Raw genomic sequence first — 8,356 nt, 5'->3', positions numbered from 1 at the left:
AACTTCCTGGATGAGGTAGTTGGCATGTCACTCACATAAATGTTGCATCTGTCTGGGAGAGGCTGTCTAGGGAGAGATTTGGAGAGTGTGCTGGAAGAGTCTGTGCGAAGAGAATCTATCCGCGGAGTGTCCGTCCAGGGTATCTGTCCAAGGAGACCCTGTCCATGGAGAATGAATCTGGGGGAGACTCTGCCTGAGGAGAGTCTACCCATTGCAACCTCACTCATTGATGAGACCATACTTGAGTAATGTGCTCCGTTTTGGTCGCCCAGGAATGAGACTAATGTATGACTTGGAGAGCTAGTATAGACTTGATGGGTGAATATCCTCCTTCTTCATCATAAGCAATTGTGCAAGTATTTGGTACATTGGAACTGCAGGAAGATGCCATTCTGCTGGAATGAGTGCAGGGAAATGTTTCTAGAATGTTGCCAGGATGCAAGGGCCTGAGCTACATGGAGAGTTTGGGCAGGCTCGGCCCGCATTCCTTGAAGTGCAGGAGTCTGAGGAGAGCATTGGTTTAAAAGGAAAGAGGAAAGATTTAATAGGAACCTGAGGGGTGCACACAGGGGATGGTGAGTAAATGGAACGATCTGCTGGAGGAAGTAGATGAGGCAGGCACAATAATTAAGAAACATTTGGACAGGGACGGTTTAGAGGAATATGGGCCAACCGTAAGCACATAGGCTCTAGCTTATTTTCTACATCTTGATCGGCATGGACGAATTGTGCCTAAGGCCCTGTTTCAGTGCTATATGATTCTATAACTCTATAACTACATAGGGCTTGGAGATAGAAATGTTTGGTGAAATAACCCAAGCAAATGTGTGAATATTTCTGTCATTCCTAAAATGTTCCTCTTGTCTGAGGGCAAGTGTAGTTCCAAGGCAGAGAGGAGAGAATGGAAAGAGACGATAAGAAGAGGAAGAAGCTGATGTCCTTTGTACATGTGTCTCATTTCAGCAGTAAGTGGAAATGCGCAGCTGCCTCCTCTCATGCACTCCACCGTAGTTCAGAGGGCCCTGCAGATGGGGTTTGATGGCTGTATGATAGAGGCCCTGGTAAACAGCAAGTACCTGTTAACTGGGGTACAGTACGGCTCAGTCAGTGAATTACTCTCAGACCTACTGGAAGCTGAGGAGGAAGAAGGAGAAAGGAGACAACCAGTAACAGGTACAACCAAAACCATTGGTACTTTTCCTAACCCAATGGAGAAAGAGTTATGCTCTATAGGTCAGCTACAGTCGCGGGTTTCTCTGTAATCCATTAATAATCCATTGCAAAACATTTAAAGTTATTCACCTAAAGGCATGTTCTTGCAAGACTTCATTCCAAAACCTCAATCTGATTGTCAGTTTTATTTCTTGCAGAGGTTAACCTGAAGTCAAGAGAAGGCAGCCGTGCTCAGGAGCAAGGTGAGGCTGCAGAGTGTCAACACAAAGCCCATGGCAGCAGGCCAGACTGTGAAGTGGTCTGATTTACTGAGCTCTATTGACCCGTCATCCCCAGGACAGAATGAGATTTGGATGAGAGAAAATGGATTAGGGGCTAGGTGGGATGTGCAGAATCAGCCAAAATTTATTTTTTATGATGCTAGCACTGACCATTCATCCAACAGCTCTACCAGTCCAGTACTAGGGAGAACACCATTGATATCAGTTATTCTGCTCTTGACTAAACAGCCTGCTTATGCTTACACATTTTCTTACAGATTACTTCTTCCACCAGAAAGTGTGATAAAGACATTCTGTCAACAAATGCACCACCACATTATAAAGGCTAATCTAAGTTACTAAAAATACCATGGATGCCACATTGCTGTCTCATGAGTGAGGGAATTTGTTCTAATCACCAGCTACAGGATAGTGCCAGCAAAGATCAGCAAGGACATAGTATCATATTGTTACATTGAATGTGGTGGCTTCTCATCATTATAATTAGTCTGAATATAAATGCATCTCTATATTTTTGCAGGTTTGAGTGCTGAAGAACAACTCCGCCAGCTGAAGAATGAACGCACCTGTAAAGTGTGCATGGACAAAGATGTTTGCATCGTCTTTTTACCTTGCGGACATCTGGTGGTGTGCAGAGAATGCGCTCCAAACCTCCGGAGATGTCCCATCTGTCGAGCTCTCATTAGAGGAAGTGTGAGGGCCTTCATGTCCTAATGATCACAATTGGAGGAGAGCCTACATTCAGAGACACAAGCGGCTACAATTGGCAGAATCTGGAACAAAAAAACAAACTGCTGGAGGAACTCAACGGGTTGAGCACCATCTACAGGAATTTTCACAATTATCCTGAGACAGACAATTAACACGAACAAAACGACACACAGAAATACGCACAGAGTTTTGTATGGTGCAAATGAATCCTGACCATTTAGAGGGAAAGAAGTGAATGTAGTTCTGAGGTATGATGAGGAATACAAGCATGTTTCAATGAAACATAGAACATAGAAGACAGACATTAGTAATCAGAATGTCTTTACAATTGGAATAAGTATAGGATAATTGCAAATTGACCTGGTTAACCAAAGGCCCAGTGCTAAAGTCATAGGATTGTACATCATAGTAACAGGCCCTCTCAGCCCAACTCCTCAATTTGACCATGATGCTTGTCTAAGCTTGCTTTAGGACTATATCCCTCTAAGCCTTTCCCAGCGAAGTACCTATACAAAGGTATTTTAAACATTATACTTGCATTTGTGCCCTCCACTTCCTCTGACTGCTCATTCCAGATAATCACTACCCTCTGTACCCTTCAGATCTCTTTTAAATCTCCTCTCTCCCCTTAAACCTGCGCCTTCTAGCCTGCCCAGAGAAAAAAATTCAGACCATCTCTTATATCTATGCCCCTTTTATAAACCTCTATACTCTTCAATCTTCTATATTCTAGTGTGAATAAACCCAACCTATGCAATCTCTACTAATAACTACAGCCCTCCATACCAGGCAACATTCTGATGATCTTCTGCACTCTCTCTATTGCTACCACATCCTTGTTGATGGTTTGGCAACTGGAACTGTAAACAAGTGCGGCGTCAACAACATCTTTCTTTTAGGAAGGAGATGAGGAGCATTTCTTTAGTCAGAGGGTGGCGAATCTGTGGAATTCCTTGCCACAGAAGGCTATGGAGGCCAAGTCAGTGGACAATTTTAAGGCAGAGATAGATAGATACTTGATTAGTATAGGTGTCAGAGGTTATGGGCAGAAGGCAGGAGAATGGGGTTAGGAGAGATAGATCAGGCATGATTGAATGGCGGAGTAGACTTGATGGGCCAAATGGCCTAATTCTACTCCTATCACTTATGACTTCATAACAATTTGTACAACGGCAACATGACGTCCCATCTCTTATACTCAATGCCACGCCCTAAGAAGGCAGACATAACAAATGCCTTCTTCATTGCCTTTTCACCTGTGTCTCCACTATGGTCTTGCAACCCAAGGTCCCTGCCAGTTACTGCCCCACAGAATTTGACTTTTCAAATGATCAGGAAAGAGAGAACATATGGCAAGTGTGTGAGTCATAACAAAGGAGAAACAAGTTAAATACAGGAGAACTGAAAAAAATGACCTAGGGTATAGATTCTCAGCTACAAAAATCAAAATGATTTTATGAACGTATAAATTACAAAATATAAAAGAGCTGTCAAAATGTAAATCTTGGCGGGGAGCTGGAGTATTAGATGTATATCGGAAATGGGAATGTAATTGTAGTGGAGCGGGTACAGATGAGATTCACCAGCATCTTATGGTTCAGTTACAAGGTGAGAGTGAAGAGGCAGGGTCTGTTTTCCCTTGAGAGACAAGATTGAGGGGAGATGAATGAGGTATATAAAATTATGAGGAATATGGATAGAATAGACTGCAGGAATCTTTTGCTCATATGAGTTAGATAAAGCTAATGACATGTAAGTGGGAAGAGATTTGGAGGTGCTCTGAGGGGGACCTTTCTCATCCAGCTCATAACCTCTGACACCTATACTAATCAAGTGAGCATCTGGAATACACTGCCAGAGAATTGTGGCAGCTGGTCGCTGACAGCATTAAAGATGTGGGCAGAAGACCACAAGCCAAGTGCTGGAAGATGGGATTAATACGGCCAGGTGCCCACTGGTCATTGTGGATGTGCTGGGCCTAATGATCAGTTTCCATGCTGAATGAGTCAATAACTACTGGAAATACTTAACATACTCAACATCAGCAGAGCGAGAAACAGTGTGAAACTCGTGCAGCTTTCGGACTTTTATGCCATGAATATTTCACGTTTTTGTAACAAAAGTAAATGCTTTGCAAGGTACCTGAGTGGGCAACGAGCAGGCTGACGTTTTGCTAAAAGTGGATGAGGAGGAGGCACTCGAAGGGTTAGCACTACAGAGTGGGTGAACTGAATCCTCGTTTTCTGAGGCTGGGCAGCTGGAAATAGGAAAGAATGCTGTTGCACTCTTCTTAAACACAAAGCCAGCCTGGTAGCCCAAACATCAAGCCTCTTTCCTAAAAAAAGATTGAAATAAGCTTGGCAAGTACAGGCAAATGGTGGTGGAAAGATAGCCTCATTAATTTGGGTTAAAATTGCCACATAAAATATGGTAAGCGCAATTTGGTTACAATTTGTTAAACGCACCTTATGTTTTATGAGTTCTTGATGAAGTGATGGGGTGGGTAGAGGATGGAAATAGTTTGCTGTTAATTATGGACTTTCAAACATGTCTGATGTATTGGACCATATAGTAAAATTAAAACTCATTGGATTAAAGAGATAATGACCACACTGATGTAAACTGGCTATGGAACAGAGAGCACAATGGGGAATATGCAGAAATTTACACTTTTTGATAGTGATAAATGGCCTTCATTGGACATACATTTAACATCCAAAGCAAGCAAATTATACGTGTGGGAAATGTAGTAACATCGAGGAGGATAATGAAGTGGCCAGAGACAATGCAGAATAAACTTAATGCCAAATGCTCAACTGAAACAGGCACAGGATCACAGAGATCTGGGGTGTGTCATGCATTCTTGGTCCGTGGATGATGAGATGTTTATTGAAGGTTTTTTTGTTTCTAGGACTTTTGTAACTGAGCAGAGAGCACCAAAGCCTGGAGGTTTTCAAACCCCCCCCCCCCCCCCCACCCCTCCCCCCACTTCATTTGCCCTGTCCTCCCCACACACTGGTCCCATACACACCCTCACATACATTCCCCCCACACCCAAGCACAAGCATTCTACTTGCACTACACCCATACACCCACCTGTACACATATTCCTCACACACCTATCCCATACACACACCTGCACACGTAGCCCCACACAGCCACCCCATACACCCACCCATACATATGGTCCCCCACACAGCCACCCCATAGTCCTATACGCTTGTTCCCTGCACAGCCTATCCACAAAACACCCGTCCTGTGCACCTATTTTTCACAACTCTTACACTTGTCCTGAACGACTGTTCACCCAACCGTTCCACACACATCCATCCTGTGTACACATCCCATACTCCTGTTCCTCCCACGCCCTAGCTTCGTACACCCGCCCTATACACCTATTCTCACAAGCCATGTCCCGCCCCATAGCTGTCCCATACACCTGTTCCTCCCACACCCTGTGCCACAATTCTTTTCACACAGCCACAGTTCAGGAGACATGCGTGCGTGGAAAGAACAAGTTGAATAGAACTAAGGTAAGGATTCTCATGAGTCCACTTATCAAGTGGTTTCGACTTGAAGATCCTTACCAGAAAGGAAAATGAAGGAATGATTAACCAACAGTGACACTTAACAAGGAGTTCAGAGAATTCCATCTTCTGAAGCTGGGTAGTGAAACGAATGATCAACGTACAACGCTCATGTATCTACTCGCATCTGAAAATGGGCACAGGTATCCCAAGAGAAAGACAGGCCAAGGGAGCTGTAGTGAGTGGGTGTGAGAGGAAAGGTCCTTTATACTTGGAGCTCTGGCTGTTTGTTGTGATCAATTCAAACACAGAACTGATGTAAAACTGCTGCCAACTGTGCTTGGTGTGTCTGAGAGCTGCTGCAGACAGCTCATTCTGATGCATCAGCTAAACACTTAGTCCAACACAATGTAAATGTGTCAATGTACAGACATACCAGTCCCAGCTTTATCAAGTATCAATTTCAACTGAGCTCTTGTAATTTTGTCAAGATTATAAGAATGGGCAGACGATCAGTTGCCGGAAAATCGGTGTTTAACCTGTAGTATGTAATAATAATAATAATAAATTTTATTTATGGGCGCCTTTCAAGAGTCTCAAGGACACCTTACAAAAATTGAGCATGTAGAGGAAAAACATGTAAGGGGAATGAAATAAATAGTAGAGACATGACTAGTACACAAAGTAAAGACAGAATTCAATACAAAACACAGTATGAGGCAATTAATGCACAGATGAAAAGGGACGGGGACGTGGGACTAAGGATAGGCAGAGGTGAAGAGATGGGTCTTGAGGCGGGACTGGAAGATGGTGAGGGACACGGAATTGCGGATCAGTTGGGGGAGGGAGTTCCAGAGCCTGGGAGCTGCCCTGGAGAAGGCTCTGTCCCCAAAACTGCAGAGGTTGGACTTGTGGATGGAGAGGAGACCGGCTGATGTGGATCTGAGGGACCATGAGGGTTGGTAGGGGGAGAGGAGGTCAATGAGATATGGGGGGGCCAGATGGTGGAGGGCTTTGTAGGTGAGGATCAGGATTTTGTAGGTGATCCGGTGGGAGATGGGAAGCCAGTGAAGTTGTTTGAGGACTGGAGTGATGTGATGCCAGGATTTGGTATGGGTGATGAGTCGGGCGGCTGCGTTCTGGACCAGTTGGAGTCGGTTGATGTAGGTGGAGCTGATGCCAAGGAGAAGTGAGTTGCAATAGTCCAGTCGGGAGGAGATGAAGGCATGGATGAGTCTTTCAGCAGCGGGCGGTGTGAGAGAGGGTCTGAGTTTGGCGATGTTGCGGAGATGAAAGAAGGAGGTTTTAATGACATGGTAGATGTGAGGCTCAAGGCCAAGGTTGCGGGCCTGGGGAGATGGGGAGACAGTGGTGCCGTCGATGGTGAGAGTGGGGTTATTGATTTTGCTGAGTGTGGCTTTGGAGCCTATGAGGAGGAATTCTGTCTTATCGCTGTTGAGTTTGAGGAAATTATGTTGCATCCAGGTTTTTATAGCTGACAAACAGGAGTTGATATGGGAGGGGGGGGGGGGGGGTTGGGGGGGGATTTGGTGCCAAGGTAAATCTGGGTGTCATCAGCGTAACAGTGGAAGTCCAGATTGAAGTGGCGGAGTATCTGACCAAGGGGGAGGATGTAGATGATGAAGAGGAGGGGGCCGAGTACGGAGCCTTGGGGAACGCCTTGAGTGACTGCGGCTGTAGCAGAGGTGTGGTTGTGGAGCGAGATGAAGTGGGATCTGTTGGAAAGGTAGGAACGGAGCCAGCTGAGTGCAGAGCCTTCAATGCCGAGGTCTTTGAGTCTGGTGAGCAGGATGTTATGGTTCACTGCATCGAAGGCTGCGCTCAGGTCGAGGAGGATGAGGATGTTGAGGGAATCAGTGTCAGCAGAGGTGAGGAGGTCGTTGAGGACTTTGAGGAGAGCAGTTTCTGTGCTATGGAGGGGGCTAAAGCCAGATTGGAGGGGTTCAAGTAGGTTATACGCAAGGAGGTGGGAATGAAGTTGCGACGCAACGATACGCTCCAGGGTTTTTGAAAGAAAGGGGAGGTTTGAGATTGGGCGGTAGTTAATGAGAGAGGAGGGATCAAGACCAGGTTTCTTTAAGATTGGTGTAACGGCAGCAGTTTTGAAAGCGGAGGGGACAATTCCTTGGGACAATGAGGAGTTGAAGAGATTAGTGAGGTAGGGGCAGAGAACGGGGAGGCAGGACTTCAGCAGGGGAGTGGGGAGAGGGTCGAGGGAGCAGGTAGTGGGTTTGGAAGAGCTGATGAGTTTGGAGATTTCAATAGGGGTGACCAGATCAAACTGGGAGAGGAAGCAGTGTGGAGGAGGGGTAAGGAGGTCAGTGGAGATGTTGAAAGGAGGGGCCTTGGTAGGTGGTGGAGTAGATGCTGAGGAGTCGGGTACAGGGGATAAAGATTGATAGATGGTGCTGATTTTATCAGCGAAAAAGTGGAGGAATGAGTTGCAGAGATCCGGAGTAGAGGTAGGGAGAGTGTTGGCTCGAGGCTTGAGGAGGTTGCCCACTGTGGAAAAGAGGGTTCTGTGGTTTAGGCAGGGATCGGTGAATATGGAGGAGAGGTAGGCAGATTTTGCAGCAATGAGAGCATCTTTGTAGTCAGTGAGGTGGAGTTTGTAAGCTTCAAGGTGGACTGTGAGAGATGATT

This window comes from Amblyraja radiata, chromosome 26 (genome assembly GCF_010909765.2).
Source record: "Amblyraja radiata isolate CabotCenter1 chromosome 26, sAmbRad1.1.pri, whole genome shotgun sequence".
Lineage (NCBI taxonomy): Eukaryota > Metazoa > Chordata > Chondrichthyes > Rajiformes > Rajidae > Amblyraja > Amblyraja radiata.
The sequence above is the reverse complement of the archived record's forward strand: the minus strand, read 5'-3'. Positions refer to the sequence as shown.